General features: G+C 36.7%; 1 protein-coding gene across 1 annotated transcript in view; it reads right to left on the reverse strand.

Moving 5' to 3' along the window:
* The window catches only part of NSF (N-ethylmaleimide sensitive factor, vesicle fusing ATPase), a 131,523-nt gene that overhangs the window by 113,184 nt on the left and 463 nt on the right, over positions 1–17,876 (reverse strand). The window lies entirely within an intron of this gene.

Raw genomic sequence — 17,876 nt, forward strand, 5'->3', positions numbered from 1 at the left:
TAGCAAAACATTCCTTCATCTAGCTTATTTAACCAATAACCTTCCATCATTCCCAAAGGTTTCCCAGTTAGTAAAATACAACACTCATAGTCCATTCATGATGGAAGTGCCCCATTCTTCAAGCCTCAGGCCAAAGCTGATTCTTCTTAAATTTGTTTCCCAAACACAAATTCATAGAGGAAAATTAATTACTTCTTGCCTCGCTTTTGTTTTAACGAAGGGCTAGTTCCGATAGTAATCCCAGTTGTCTAGAGTGGTCTCTGAAGTGGGATTATGTGCAACTGAAGGGTTTGCAAGATAACCCAAGTATCAAAATAAAATGAATTTAGAAACTGATCTCAGAGAGTTCAAAGAATAATAAAGCATCACTTGGCTTTCCTTATTATTAATGAACAAAAGAATAAATAAGAATACATTTTTCATCTTCGGCTCATCCTTTTTATTTCTTTTGGTATATGTTTTATTATGTATACAAACTTTTAGTGTATAAGTTATAAATATATATACACATATGTGTGATACATGACCAGTACACTTTTTAACTTCTGGGGTTCATGGTAAACTGTTTGGAAATTGCTAATTTAGAATATGAGCTGAATAAAGCCTGGGTCCTAAGTCTGCGTTCTGAATGAAACAGTGTTTTTGCCGATGGTCACGATTGGACCAGTCATCTGACAAAAATGTACGGGGTTCTTTCATTTACCACCTACCCTGGGACCTCTTTCCCCTACAAGCTTCCTTCTCTTCCAGCGGTCCTCCCTTGGCCATGGTTTCGCCTCCCGCAGTCTCAGTTACCCACAGTCAATGGCAGTCCAAAGATATTAAATGGAAAATTCCAGAGAAAAACAATCCCCAAGTTTGAAATTGTGTGCCATTCTGAGCAGCGTGATGAAACCCTGTGCCGTCCGCTGTCCCTCTCCATCCTGCCCAGGACGTGAACGATTCCCACGCCCAGCGCAGCCACACTGTACATGCTGCCTGCTCGTTAGGCATCTCACAGCCGTCTCAGTTATCAGAGACCGTGTTCACATAGTGATTATTGGTTTATTATTTTATTATTAGTGATTGTCGTTAGTCTCTTACTGTGCCTAATTTATAAATTAAACTTCATCATAGATATGTATGTATAGGAAAGAACATAGCATATACAGGGTTTGGTACTATTTGCAGTTTCAGGCGTCCACTGTGGGTCTTGGAACATATCCCCTGGGAACTGGAGGAGGGGGGAGACTACTGTATATTCCTCTCTCTCCCCTACTCTGAGCCCCTTGCCCGCCAACTCCCACTCATTCTACAATTCTCAGCTCAGATGTTACTTTTATAAGACATTCCTAGGCACTTTACCTTCCCCCCTAAACTGATGAAATAAACTTCTAGTGGAAGCACCTAACTGCATTTTTATTTTATTGTTTACATTGCATAAAAGACAGTAAGCTTCTCAAGAACTGAGACTATTTTGCTCCAGTTTTTGGTTCTTGGGGCAGTACAGGGCCTGGCACACAGTGGATGCTCATCGAACATTTGTTGAATAAATGAATTTATGGGTCAATATAAATCTATCTCAACTGCAAAATAAACAATTCAAAGAATATGTACACAAAGGACATTTCAAGCTTATTTAGGACGTGATATAACTTAATTATCTAATAGTCCAAAATTACACAGAACTGATATAGCCAAAGGAATTTTAAAAATTACAAAATGCTAAGATAACCTTTCATTTGTAAACCTGTTTACTTGTCAAAGAGGTGGTGTCCTTCAAAAAACAGTGAAAAAATCTTTAGAAGTCATCTGTCTGGCCAAGTAAAACAGATGCTGTGAACAACAGGCCTTCCTCCTGGAATCTAGAAGCATCTGTGTTTTTATGGGAAGCCAAACAGGGTACCTCATTTTCTCATCAAAATGTAAGTCCCTATAAATAGTAGCTGTTCACTTACCACAGTAATGTCAAGGGAAAATTCCACAGTTTTTCTAACACTGACCTTACCTCTAGGAAACTAATAAAAGCCCAGCCACTAGGGCCATGCAGCTATTACGGAATGAAAATACAAAACTGATGAGCAATTTTATGCTAGTAATCTGAGTGACTAGAACATTTAGCTGTCTGAAGGCTCGAAAATGTTTTCATTAACAATTTCAAGTGTAAAGAATTATAACTTCATTGCTACTCAAAAGAATGAAACTTTAGTGGAAGTAATTATATCACTACTTATTTGAGAGCCTTTAAAATACAGAAAGATAATTTGTTTCTCTTCCTTGAAAAATAGGGGGGATTTAACCAGGACTCCTCTGGGCAACATTGTATAGTTTCTGAATTTAAGTAACATAATTTTGTCCAAAGAGTCACTTTAAAGATTGGTTTCAGTATATCCTTTACTGTTTACTAAAGAATTTAGTAAGGCAGATTAAGCAGGAAAAAAAAGTGTAGTACCCGACTAGAAGAGCTTATTACCAAGTAACTTGTCCCTACGCTCACTGCAACACTCTTGAATCCATTGGTTCTTCCTCTATTTGTGGTGCCTCGGGCCTTGGTTGCGTCTCTCTAGAGACACACAAGTCCCTCACAAGAAAAGGTGGGAGGATGGAAAACATGAACTTGCCCCAGAGCCAGCTCAGCTGACCAGTCCCACTCAATCAGTATGTTTCTTGTCAGACCATCTTTTCTGAAAAAGAACACTTTAGAACTGCACTATTCAATAAAGTAACAATAGACACATATGACTATTAAAATTAAAATTAATTAAAATAAAAAATCCTTCCGTTGCACTGGCCACATTCTGAGCGCCACATGTGGCTAGTAGCTACCACTGAATTACGTTTTGTTGGCTTGTGATACTGTAGAACAATGTGAGGGAGGCCATCAGCAGTAATACCTGTCTTCAGGCCCATGGAATCACTCTGTGTATAAACTTCTGTGATAATAATGTCTGTTAAAATTGTGAAGTCACATGGGACTCTACATGAAGGGGTAGAAATAAGTTAAACTTTTATGTCCCATAGTTCTTTCTCAAAGAGCCTCTAGAGATACCCTTCACATCATCCATCTCAGACCGTTATCCAACTATTCACACAGATGAACCTCCTGACATCCCCCAGGGCCTTAAAATTCCTTTACAAACTTAAAGAGAAAAGCAAGTTCCCATGCTGGTCTTTGGGGGTGGGGGGGAGCTGTAAGAGGCTGACAACATTAAATACTGGCGAAGATGTGATGCAGTTTCTTGTAAAATTAAGATGACCAAGCAAGTGCATCCCTAGTCATTTAGTCAAAAGAAACGCAAGCACAGTCACGTCTGTTTATAAATGTTCACGGCGATTTCATTTATAATGACCCCAAACTGGAAATAACACAAATGTCTACCAAGAGGTGAGTGGATAAACAAATTGTGGTATAACCCATACAATGGAATAGTATCCAGCAATGAAAAAGAAACTAACTACTGATATATACAACATGGGTAAACATCAAATAACGCCGAATAACAGAAGACAGACACAAGTACAGAGGGCAGAACCCTTCACCTGTAGGTTTGATCCCAACCCACAAGCCTTGTCTCTGCTGCATCTCCGGTCACTGCCAGTAAGCCTCCCTCTTCCTAGAGGCATGTCTACATCTCTCAGAGTGTCTTAAAGAGCAAAAATCCCTGACCTTAAATTATCAACCCTTTTTCTCTTTGCTTCACAACCAAACTCCTCAAGCCTCCCTTTCTTGCCTCTCATTTTCTAATCCTTTGGCAGTTTCCCCCCATCCTTTGAAATTTTGTCCAGCGACCATTTACTTCAATTGCTCTGTCTTCGAAGTCATGATGACTTTCTCATGGCCAAATTCAATGGTGTCTCCCTCTCCACCCTGTGCACCCTTCCGTTCCTCTCACTGTCCTCCTCCTCGGTTAATACCATCATTATCCTTTCAAGTCACTCAAATTCACAATTTCAGGGTCACCCTTTCCTCCACCGCCTGACCCCTTGCTCCATGTGGGGGTCAAGACCTACTAATCCACTTCTACACTGTCACTTGCATTTGATTCCTCCCTTCCATTCTCCCAATGGCTAGTCTAGTTCAGCCTATATTAACTCTCTCCTAAAAAATAAAAATAAAAAAGCCTGCAATACCCTAGTTGGCTTCCCCGACTCTAATTTCTTTTTTCAAATTCAGTCTTCCCTCTGCCACCAGACAAGACCTAAAATAAAACATGTGATTTCTAAATAATCAAACCAAAACTCCTTAGCAGGATTTACCCTTGTTTTTCTGCACTATCTGCCTCAGTGCCCCACCCTGACCCTATGCAACTCATATTCCGAACTCCATGCCACTGTTCTTTTTGCCTAAATTCCCTATTCCAAATCCCTGCCCTCTATGGAAATCTTATCCACCTTGCAAAGTTGTGTATGAAACTCCCTGGTTCTGAGTAAGACTGAATATCTTCGCTATTTCCTTTATTTGTGCTTCTTAAACAGTTTTCTATTTATCACCACCAATTTTACACCAGGTAGTTAGATATCTTAATTCTAAGGTCTGGCATGCCTGTCTACCCAATGAACATGCAGTACGTATTAGCTGAACTTGTTGTTGTTGATTTTAGAGAGAAAGACAAGAAAAGAGAGACGGAGAGAGAGAAACACCAGTTTGTTGATCCTCTTATTCATGCACTGATTGGTTGATTCTTTTATGTGTCCTGACGGGATCAAGCCCGCAACCTTGGCATATCGGGACAATGCTCTAACCAACTGAGCTACCCGGCCGGGGCAGTTGAGCTTTTCATTAGCATTTTTTGAAATACACTTCTGCTATGGTCTGAATGTCTGTGTCTTCCCAAAATTTATATGTTGAAAACCTAAAACCCAAGGCGATAACATTATAAGAGGTGAGGCCTTTGGGATGCAATTAGGTCATAAAGGCAGAACTCTTGCAAATGAGATTAGTGCCCTTGCAAAAGAAGCCCTAGAGAGCTAGCTCACCCTTCCACCAAGTGAGGACACAGCGAGAAGTCTGTGACCCAGAAGAGGGACTTCACTCAACCATGCTGGCATCCTCATCTTGGACTTTCAGCCTCCAGAACCATGAGAAATAAATTTTTGTTGTTTATAAGCAACCTAGTCTCGGGTATTTTGTTATAGCAGCCCAAATAAACTGAGACAAGATAATTTTATTTATTAATACAGGGTGGGGTAAAAGTAGGTTTCCAGTGTGAGCACGTGAAAGTTAATAAAGCTACTGTAATCATCATAACCTGAAAGTCATTTTCCATATGAATAACTGTAAACCTACTTTTGTCCCACTCTGTATAACATAAAATTAATCATTTTAAAGTGTACATTTCAGTGCTTTTCAGTATAATCACTATGTAGCACAATCATCACCACTAATTCCAGAACATTTCCAGCACTCCGAAAAGAAACCTTGTACTTATTAGCAGTTAGTTGCAATTCTTGCCCCCTTTCATCCCCTGGCAACCACTAATCTGCTTTGTCTCTCTGGATTTGTCTATTCTGGGCATTTCATATAAACAGAATCATACAATCTGTTATCTTTGTGACTGGCTTCTTTCTGTTAGCAAAAATCTGTAGCATGTGACAGTACTTCATTCCTTTTTATGGCTGGATCATATTCCACTGTATGGATATATCATTATCTGTTTATTCATCGGCTGATGGATATTGGGTTATTCCCACTCTTTGGCTGTTATGAATAATGATGCTATGAATAGCCATGTACAAGTTTATGTATGAACATATATTTTCAACTCACTTGATTATATGCCTATGAGTAGAATTGCTGGGTCATTCTGTTTTAACTTTTTGAGGAACTGCCAAACTGTTTTCCGCAATGGCTGCACCATTGACATTCCCAGCAGCAGGGTATGAGGGCTCTGACTTCCCTACATTGTCACCAATACTTTCATTTTTAAACTATAGTGTACTAGTGGGTATCATGTTGTATCTCATTGTGGCTTTGATTTGCATTTCCCTAAGGCCTATGATGTTAAGCATCTCTCCAAGTGCTTTATTGGTTGTCTGCACAGCTTTTTTGGAAAGATGTCTACTCAAATCCTCTGTCCATTTTAAATCGAGCTGCCTTTTTATTGTTGAGTTGTAAGGGTTCTTTATATATTCTGGATACTAGACCTTATCAGACACATATGATTTGTAAATATTTCATTTTGTGAGTTGTCTTTTCACTTTCTTGACAGTGTTCCTTGATACATGAAAGTTTTAAATTTTGATGAAGTTTGATTTATCTATGTATTCTTGGATTAGTTATCTTTTTTTATGTTATATCTAAAAAAAAAAAAAATCACTGTTTAATCCAAGGTTATGCAGATTGTCACCTATGTTTCCATCTAAGAATTTTATAGGTTTAGAACTTTGATCCATTCTGTATACGGTGTAAGACAGGGGTCTGAATTCATTTTTTTGCATACAGATATCCAGTTGTCCCAGCATCATTTGTTAGAAATACTTTTATCCCCCATGGAATGATCGTGGCACCCTTGTTGAAAATTAGTTGATCATAAGTGTATGGGTTTATTTGAAAACTGTCATTTCTATTCCACTGGTTTATGTGACTGTCCTTATGCCACTGCCACATCATCTTGATGACTCCAGCTTTGTAGTAGGTTTTGTAATTAGAAAGTGTCCTTCAACTTTGTTCTTTTGCAAGATTGCTGTGGCTAACATGACTTTGCAACTCTTACCTGAATTTTAGGATCAGCTTGTCCATTTCTGGAAAAAAGCAGCTGGGATTTTCATAGGAATTGCATTGAATTTATAGATCAGGTTGGGGAGTATTCCTGTATTAACAATATTATGTCTTATAATCCATGAACACAGATGTGTTTCCATTTACTTAGATCTTGAATATCTTCAGCGTGCTTTATAGTTTTCAGTGTATAAATCTTGCACTTCTTTGGTTAAATTTATTTCTATTTTATTCTTTAGATGCTACTGTATTTTAAACTTTTCGTAATTTCATTTTCAGATGTTCATTGCTATTGTATAGAAATGCAACTGATTTTGTATATTGAACTGGTATCGTATAACTTCGCTGGATTCATTTATTAGTTCTAATAGTTTTTTGGGGGTAAATTCTTTAGGATTTTCTATATATAAGATCAAGTCATCCACAAATAATTTTTTTTCTTTCCAATCTGGATGCCTTTTTTTCCTCTTGCTCTTGCTTAACTGCCCTACCTAGAACATTCAAAAGAGTGTTGAACTGAAGTGGTGAGAGCAGGCATCTTCGTCTTGTCCTTGATCTTCAAGAGAAAGGTCTTCAGTGTTCACCAGTAAGTATGATGTTAGCTGTGGGTTTTTCTGTTAGTTGAATTAAATTTTCTGAGTACCAACTCATAAGGTTGCACTGAGAATCTAACAAGAAAGATCTGTGAAGGTATTTTCTAAACTATAAAAGACCATTCAATTTAAGATATTCTTATTTAGTAACTTAGTGCTCTTCCTCAGAAAAGTTTACCCCAAATGTTGTTAAAGAAATTAAAACAATGATTCTGAAGCTTTTTCTTTTCTTTTTTTAAATTCCCTGCATCCTGATGAAAGTTTGGCACCAATGTTCTTCTGAAGAGTGAAGAGGAAGAGAAGAGTCTTTGGAGAAGAAATCAGAACTAAGAGCCAAGGTCTAGAGCCTCTCTCCAGTCTAAGTCTTATACCCAAAGGAGTCTTCCCTTAGCAAGATGCAGGGCATTCAGGAAAGCAGAAAGTGAAGATACAAGACAGGCAAGAAGCAAGAGGCAGCATGATACAGAGGAAAGAACAGAAGGTTTAATGGAAAAGTCAGCTGTGACTCCAGTTGTTTAGAAACAAATTTTTAAAAAGACACCTGAAAATTAGGTCTAATAAACTTCACATCTCCAAAGCTACAAAATCTATTGACTTACATCTATAAGTTTGCACTACACTTACCTAAATTGCTGATGCTCATCTGAGTCACAATTAAAAACAATATGCTAATAATTCATGTTTAGTGCTTATACAATAATATTGAGAAGTTTCTCATTTAACAAAGTCCATTTGACAATACTAAATAATAATGGCATTATTTATAATTTTATTATCTAGAAACAATTATTTACCAATAACTGAGTCGAAATTGGTTGCTAGAAGGCAAAAAGGAATTACTAGCCTACTTCTACTCATTGGAAGGAATATTTAATATATATCTGTAATGTCCCAGGCACTGTGCTGTGTGCATATGCTTGAAACACAGTGCCTGGTACATTATATATATATATATATATATATATATATATGTTAGCAATGAAGCAGTGACTACTTTTTATATTTTTTGAATACTAAATAAGAATAAAATATTTATTAAAGGTGTGTAAGATATAAAACACCATGAAATAAACACCATGGATCTACCACCCAGTTTAAGAAAAAGAACATTACCATTTCTTTAAATCAACTTTTTATTAAGAAAAACATACATACAGTAAAGCATATATACACTGTAAGTATTTGGCTTAATGTTCACAAAGTGAACACACCCAAGGTAACCAATACCCAGTACAAGAAAGACATTACCGGCATTCCATACTGCCCTCCAGTCACTAGACCTTCACCCCAAACTGCAGTCTCATTTCTGTCACCAGACAGAAACCATAGATTTGTTTTGCCTGTTTTTAAAAACTTTGTGTAAGTGGAATCATACATCATGTATTATTTCATGTCTGACTTCTACCCCTCAATATTATGATTGAGACACACCCATGTTGTTGCATGTGGCAACAGTTCATTCATTTTCATTGCTTCCTACAGTATATAATTATATGAATATACGACCATTATTTACCCATTTAAGTTGCACCTAGTTTTTAATTATGAACACTGTTGCTATTAACATGTTTGTACACATCTTTTGAATAATATATGTATGCATTTCTATTGAACATATTCCCACCTCACCCTACTCAACCTCCAGTAGAATTACTGGGTCATAAACATACATGGCATATGTTCAGCTTTAGGGAGTTTTGCCTAAGGTATACAGTTGGTGTTCTGATGTAAATGTACCTTGTGTAGTGATTACCACAATTAAGCTACATAGTTACCACTGTGTGTGTGTGTGTGTGTGTGTGTGTGTGTGTGTGTGGTGAGCACACTTAAGATCTACTCTATTAGCAAATTTCAAGTATACAATATATTATTAACTATAGTTACCATTTTAAGTAGTTTCTATTGGTAGGTCAGGCAGGATACCAAATTTACTCTACTGCAAGAAATAATGATGCTTTCTCAAATGTTTGAAAATTGAATATAGGTGAAGGTATTAAAGGGATGAAAAAACAATAACTGGAAATGTAGAAATAACAAGGTTGAGTATACATTTAGAAAGAAATCTGGAAAAAATATCTTCAACAATTTACAGTGATTCCTCACTTATCGCGGGTATTACATTCTAGACCCTCCGCGATAGGTGAAAATCCGCGAAGTAGGAACCTTGCGTTTATTTTAGTATTTACAGTGCCGCAAAATCCTGAGATATAGCGAAAAATCCGCGATAAATAATTATATATAATATTTTTTAAAATCCCGCGATACAGTGAGGCCGCGATAAGTGAACCGCGACATAGAGAGGGACTGCTGTATAAGGAACTAAATGGGAGAGCTCAAAATACAGTATTGTACTACATCAATGGCTCTCAACTTGAGCATACGTCAGAATCACCTGGGGAACTCTTAAAAGAGAGTGCAGTGCCCCGCCCCTCCAAAGTTTCTAATTTAATCAGCCTGGGGTGGGACCTGAGAATTGGCATTTTGAACAAATCCTCAAGTGATGCTAACAAGCTGGCCTGCAGTCTCCACTATGAGAATCACTGTACTACTAAGGAGGGAGAAATAAACTTCATATAAACAGAAATACTGATAGGGTCATTTCCTTCTACAATAGAGAGAAAATGTGTGGAAAAGAGGCTTCAGTAATGCTCTTGGGTCTGTTTCACCATTTAACTGGGTAAATATAACTAAGTTTATTTTGCTGCTTGATAAGTAGTAGATTGATTAGAAGGCAATATGTACGAAAGACAGTTATCAGACTCAATATCTCAGGTGAAGGAAAGACTGCACTGGAGTCCAGTAGCTGTTTAAAGTTGTATCGATGCTCTCTAATTAATGATTTAGATAACAGAATAAACAACAGTGGAGTATTCAATAGCTTGGCAGAGAATATAACATTAAAATTCAAACTACAGACATTGTCCAAATGATTATTTATTAAGGTATCCAGAAATACATGTTCATCCATGAATTCAAAATTCATGAATACATTCATGCCAGGCTCTGTTCTAAACAGTGGGAACTAAGTCTGCTACCCTCGCACAAAATTTTGTTAATATTATTCTCTAGGAGAAAAGTAACTAGAACAACTAAAAAATTTAAATCCCCTAACATAGATTTTCTTTGGAAGACCTAGAATTAGTGACAATTACTATTTTCATTGCTTGTCAAACCTAGAAAATGTTTATATTCACATAACACTAAAAACACCTTACAATTTTAAAAAATCCATCAGTGAAACTCTACTCTTTATTATTTAGTGACTTTAAAAATAAGTAAAGGTTGGATTTCAAGAATGACAGGTTATTCTTATCTTAAATTAATAATTTTCCCATTTTATCCATTACCAAAGCTCTACATAGCTAGTGCAAAATACATCAGAACTTGAGCACTTCTTTCTGAATTTAGCAAAGGACCAAAATACCCTGCATTACTCATAAACAGCTGATGCAAATTCATTTGGTTTCAAATCTATAGAGCACAAAGCTGTGATAAATTATTAGCACTTTCTGACTTAATGTGAAAAGACAAAGTAGGTCAAGATCAATAACAATTTATCTATTTATCTAGATGAATTAAATTTAAAGACTAAGATTTTTTTTTTAAAGAGGAAGGAGTAATTTGTTCCTAAAATTCATATGAAAAAGGGCCAAGAAATGCCAAATGAAGAAAAATAAGGAGGAGGCTCACCCCACCAGACAGCAAGAATGATTTTAAATCTATGGTAACTGTACAGCATAGGAAATATAGTCAAGAATATTCTAATAAACTATGTATAGTGCCAGCTGGGTACTGGCAATACCAATGAGCAACACTTTGTAAAGTATATGATTGTCTAACCACTATGCTGTACACCTGAAGTTGATGCAAAATAATATTGAATGTAAACAGTAATTGAAAAAAGAATTTTAAGCTATGGTAATTAAAACAGTGGTACTGGCACACATATAAAGAATGAAGCAGAATAGAGTCCGGACAGATTAAATATAAAACAGAGATAGCATCCAAATCAGTGGGGAAAAGGATGGACTCAGTAAGTGATATTGGGACAAAAGATTCTACATATAGAAAAGATAAAATTAGCTTCCTAATTCACACCAAACACAAAAATAAATTCCAAATGAATTAAAGAGCAAAACGTGAAAAGCAAAGTTTTAAACCTTTTAGAAAAAAATCTTTCTGACTTCAAGGTGAGGAAAAATTTATTAAAAAACACACTAATCATAGAGGGAAAAATAGGTAATTGTAACTATAATAAGATTTAAATCTAAAACTAGAAACATGAAATAATCACCACTGTCTGAGAGAAGCTATTTGCAATTTAAAAAGAATGAGAATCCAAGCAACCCCTACTCCCCGAAAAAGGGAAAACTACAAATCAGTTTTTTTTAAATGCTAACAGCTCAAATGGGCAAAGGATATACAAATGTAACTCACAGAAGAGGAAATCCCAATGACCGATATGAAAAATGCTCAATCTCACTAGTAACCAGGAAAAATGCAAATTTAAACAACCAGATTGTTTTACACCTATCATACAGTATAAACTAAAATTTCTATAATATTAAGCGCTGGAGAGGACATAAGTAACGGACATTCCTATACCGCTGGTAAGCGTGCATATGTATATGTCTCTCGACAGGTATCCTAAAGAAACTCTTACATATGATAAGAGACATATACAAGAATGTGCACTCTAGAAAAATAAAATTTGAAACTACCTAAATTGTCCTCTGATAAGAAAACAGATAATCGTGGTATATTCAAAGAATAGAATACAATACAGTAGTTGTACAGAATTAACTGGCTCTCTATATATCAACGTGACTAAATCTCAAAAGTCCTTTTAAATGAAAAGATGCAGGTTGCAGAAGATATAGCATATAACACCATTATATACATTCTATATACACACAAAATATATATATTTTTATGGACACAAACGTACATAGATATAAACAGGAAAGACCTATACCAACTCTAGGATAGTGAATATTTCTGGGAAAGGTTAGTGGAATCAAGAAGGGACACCAAGGGTCTACAGAAAGGAAGGAAGGAAGGAATCAGACATAGTGAACATTTCAGATTTCTTCCCAGCCAGTTGATATGAAATTAAGGCAAATTTCATTTTATTTATTTGATGAAAGAATCAAATTAAATCCAGAAAATAACAGGTTCTAAAAGAAAGAAAAACAGAAGAAGGGCTACAAATGGGATTCAATTAGAACTGTAATGTTTTATTTCCAAAAATTTAAAAATCTAAAGCAAATATCAAAGTATTTTAACACTTCTTAAATCTGGATAGTGAACACATGGATATATATGTTATGTCATTTTCCATATTTTTCAGCATGCTTGAAATCTCTTCAAGTGTATATAAAGTTTATTTCTTCGAAATGCACAGAGATTATAGAAATAGCTATAGTCCCATGAGGAATATTAGTTGTCATTATAAAAAAGTTAGTTAGAAATTGGAGATTAAAGATTAAATCACTAGGAAATGGAAGGCAGTGTAAGGCAGGCCTCAGAGGCAATTCAAGGATATTAATACTGGAGTATGAAAAAGGATCTCATCAGAGATTATTATCTGAAATACCATGCCTAGAGTATTGACCCTTAAGAACAGCATTATTGCAAGTGTCTTGTGTATTGCAGATGTTTGTAATAGTTCACTGTTCTGCCAGCTCAGGCATTTTCAACAGTAGAACAATAAATATACTTTCACCTTATACCTTTGCACCTTGATTTAAATACTCGGAAAAAAAAAAGAATACATCCATCTAAGCACAAATTCCCTGGGTTTCAGAAAGCAGCTATTTCATAGCAAGAGTTCAAATTTTTTCTAAAATATATACTTTAAAAACATATACTTTTAAAAGTTCCACTAAATTAATATATAAAAGCAGTAACTAACAATGGCATATAAGATTGCAGAGAGTTGATACATTTTGGATAGCAAAACAATGATTTAGAAAATGGGACTATGAAACACTTTATATTACTTGTTTTGACTTGTGGCACTGCACAAGAGCTATCTCCAACTTGTAACTTGTGCTCCAAAACTTCATTTGAAGGTTGGCTATCTGATAAAGATATCATTCACCCAAAAGTGTAAGTGGGGAGGTTTCTGGACTAGGTCACGGAAGCTTCTTCAATATATTAACAAATACTAAATATACTAACCTAAGTCAAGTTGTTCAATTAGGTCAATTTTACCTCTAGCATCTTTCTACACTCCTTCCAACTCCTAAGAAAGTTCTCCCCCTTTGGTCCCTATTTAATATCACCTTATTCTATTTCTTCACAACAAATTATCTTAACTAGGTATAGGAAGAAAGCAATCCATGGGTTTATTTGCATTAATATATGTATATTTTTTGAAAGGAACTGCTGGATCTCCAATAAGTGAGATTTCTGGTGATTTTAGAAGACAGATTACAAAAAAGTTCAGGCAATGTGAAAAGCCTTTCTTCTTTCCTTTTCTTTTTTTTTCTTCAGTAGTGGGGTGGTTGTGGTAGCATAAGGGGCCTCGAAAGCAACACCAATAGAGGAGCTTTGTTGAGCTCCCTGCCTTAAGTCAGCCTTCCTAAGCTATTAAGGCTGAATTCCAGATTCTCTCTTTACTTCGGATTCCATGATTTTAGAGCAGTGTAGCGTGAGAATTCTGAAAGATGACGTGGAGGCCTGGCGCAGTAATAACCATACGTATGTGGAGTTCACTTTAAAGGAGAGTGCATATTCAATGTAAGTAGTGACAATTATACCTTTAGAATCTGCTTTATTAGCAGCAAAAATGTTAAACAGCTGAGGAAACTTATTACTTAATTGCATATTTTTGAAAGGCCAAAGGGAACCAGATAAACTAAGTTTAAGTCAATTGATAATTTTATTACAAAATGTATCCAACTTGTCATTCCATATTTATTCTCATATAATAAATACACTAAAACAATACTGACAAAAATTATTTTCTTTTAGGTTCTTTTTCAGATTAGGGACTTCAAGATATTTTAGGGATTAATCAAGTTCTGATGCTCTCAATGCTATATACTGAATAACATCAGACATTTTATTCTGCAGCCAATTTCCCAAATGAACTAAATATGATGCTTTCTTTTCTGACCAGAAAAAGCAAAGGACAAGATATACTACAAGTAACTAGTGCTATCAAGAGCCAAAATCAGTGATACAATACACATACAAAACTTCAGTTATGTACTGAATATAAATATCATTTATAAGATGATGTCAGAACCCCAAAATTAACTGAAGTAAGCAAAATAATTCAAAATACCTTTTCTCCCACAAAAAGGAAATACAGAACCCATTGTAAGAGTATGACAACAAGGCTAACTCTATTTGCTAAACATTGATAGGAAATCACTAGAAAAGTAGAGCTATCAGAAGAAATGGGACAACCAGAGACGGACCGAAGGTGCCCAGATTTTCCAAAAGATGGAAGGTAGTTTTTGAAAATTAAACTTTGACAGCAACCTTCAAGAAGTTCTAGGTAAGGTAAAATTACCAAAAGTGCATTGATGTGTGTCAGCCTAGAAGAGGGTCTCTAACAGCATGCCCAAGGGCTATTTCTGACCCTGTCTTTTTCTACCTTTTATCAATGACTGAAATGTAGACATAGAAATCACTACTATTAAACTGGAAGAAAGAGCTACTGTGTTGCATAACATGAAAGAATTAAAACTCAAGAAGACCTTCAACAAGTAGCAGATATGCTCTGACCTAAAACAATAAATTGTAAAGGAAAAAATGTAAGGTTTTACATTTTGGTTCAATAAAACAACTGTATAATACCTAGAATGGGGAGGGGCACTGATTTTTTAAAAATATTAAAGAGTTTTAATTGACTATAAGCTCAGTATGAGCCAAAAGTGTGATTTCCTGGAGGAAAAAAGCGAATTCAATTTTACCCTGTATTAATAATAGTCGTGTCCAGGTCAACAGAATATACATAATTCACGTATATCTTTCACTGATCACTATGTTCCATGCGGCGCATTTTAGAAGAAACGGTGACGTAACAGAGCATTTCCAAAGGAAGGAACCCTAAATGATGGAGGGTTTGGAATATCAGATATCTGGGAAATGGGGAGTGTTTAAATTGCAAAAGAGAAAATCTGAGGAAATATGTAATCTGGCTTCAAATATCTGAGGAGCTATCACATGAAAAAGAAATTGTTTAGTTCAATGCAGCTATAAAAACGGAAATAATATCTATGTATATAACCTACATGGAACTCCAAATAAAAAACATCTCTTTAACATGTCAGTAAAATGGGCTCGCTTTTTGGTGATGCACCCTCTATCACTAGTGTATTCAAAGAGAAATTAGATTCATATTTTTAAAAATGTATTGAGCACATAGGTCCCAGACAGTGAGCAAAGCACAGATGATAGTGAGTAAAAAACTAACACGGTCTAATGGAAGGTAAAGTCTAATGGGGGAGGCAAATAATCACACTAATAAAATTAAAGTAACAACAGATAAATCTAAGGAAAGGAGTGGAGTTCTTCAAGAGCATATAACAAAGGGTCCTGACTTGAAGTCTGGGATCGGAACAGACTTCCTTTGAGTAGCTGAGTGATCTGAGTAGGAGGGAAATGGTTGGGAGCAAAACATTACAAAGGAAGGAAACAGCACATGCAAAGACCTTGTGGTAGGAGAACCCACTGCAGGTTCAGAGAGTTTAAGGGCTTATATAACCTGAGCATAGAGAGGGTAAGGAGGGTAGTGGAGAGAAGCAGGAGCAAAACCACAAAGGACCTTGTAAGCCTGGTTACAGATTTGGTCTTCTCCCAAAAGTAATGAGATGCCATCAAGGGAGGGGTTTAATGGGCAGGGGAGGAAATAATCAACGTGGAGAATGACCTAAGGAGGCCACTTTGGGGCTTCCTGCAGCTGTTCAGGCCAGAAATGATAGTCATTTGGGAAAAGGAGGTAAAAATGAAGATGTTAGAGAGGTGGACAGATAGGAGAGATTTTTAGGATGTTAAAATGTCAGAACCCATGTGACCAGTCCAGTGGGTGATGTGGGTATAGTTTAAAGCAGCAATGCCCCAAGCCACAGTCTTCGGCCGTAATACCTTTGGGGGGGAAGGCAGATAGAACTGTCAGTTTGAGGGATGTGGTGAAAAGAGAATAGGCATAAAGGATGACATCCCCACCCCCACCCCAGGTTTTTAGCCTATATAAATGGATGGATGGTGGTGCCTCTCACTGAAATGGGAACCACAGGAAAAGTGCTGATTACGTGGGGCTAAGATCATGGGATTGCATTTCAACAAGTTAAATTTGAGGTGCCTTGTTTTGAATAGTTAGTTTGACATATTGATCTGAAACTTGAAGGATACGTCTGAACTGGAAGTAAAATACTGAAAATCACTGACATATAGATAGAATTTGAAGCTGTCGGCTTAGAAGAAACTGCCCAAGGAGAAAACAGAGAGTGAGAAGAGAACTTTGAGGAATACATGCATTGAATAACAGGGCAGAGAAGGGTGAGTGCAAAAGAGAGGTACAAGTAAAAACAGAAGCCACAAGAGGAGCGTTTTCCATGAAGGAGGCAGTGGTCAGTCAACAATGCCACATGCTTTTGAGACATGAAGCAAGACAAGGAAGGAAAAATGTCAATTACGCTTAGGGATGAAAAATGTCAGTTACATACACATTTCAGTGGAATGACACAGCCAGAAATCAGACTTCAGTGGGTGGAGGCGTAAGTAGGTGATAAACAAATGGAAAACATTCAATGTTGACAACTCTTATCAAGATGTCTGGCTGTAAAGAGGAAAGAGAAAAGGTGACAGCTGTGGAGGTGGAGGGGGGGTTTGTTTTAAGATGGGAGTAGCTTGGGTATGTTAAGATGGAGCAGCAGTGGGGTTCCGGAAAAGGTGGGAAAGCACGAATCTGAAACATAGGTGGACAGAGTAGCCATAGATAAAAAGGAAGAGAAAGAGGCGGAATTAAATGACCTTTAAGGTGTCTTCTCAATCTGGAATCCCATGACAATTTCTTTTAGATAGGACATTTGCATATATGCATTAATCTATGAAAACTTATTCAAATATTCCAGTGTAAATAATCATTCAAGCACATCCTTGTCCCCTAATGACGCAGTTAATGTCCCCAGGTTTATGATCCGTGTAATCTCTGGGCAGGACCCATCCCTCAAGAGAGCTTATACCTCAACCAACGCACACTGCAATACAGCACAGAACCAGCCCTCTCTCCCCTCGCCAAACCCATACTACACTGCGATCTTAGAGGCTAGAGGAGGAACTAAAATGTAAAACCCTGAAACTACAACACATTCCGCTGCATTCGAAGCGCCTGTCATTCAAAACAGCAAAACGCGATACCCCAAATCCCCAGTCCAAGCTAAAGACATTCCTGCCTGATCCGACAGTGACAGGCCCCCCAGATGGCCGGGGTTTTAACACTAAGTCATTTGCACTCCCTCCTCCTTCCCCAAGACCTTTTATTGTGAAGAACCAGAAATGGGTTCCTAATGACCCTGCCCATAGCTTTCGCCCCAATGCAGCAGATGGATCCTCCGCGGTTACTCCAG

This window comes from Furipterus horrens, unplaced genomic scaffold (genome assembly GCF_987537825.1).
Source record: "Furipterus horrens unplaced genomic scaffold, mFurHor1.1.pri manual_scaffold_11, whole genome shotgun sequence".
Lineage (NCBI taxonomy): Eukaryota > Metazoa > Chordata > Mammalia > Chiroptera > Furipteridae > Furipterus > Furipterus horrens.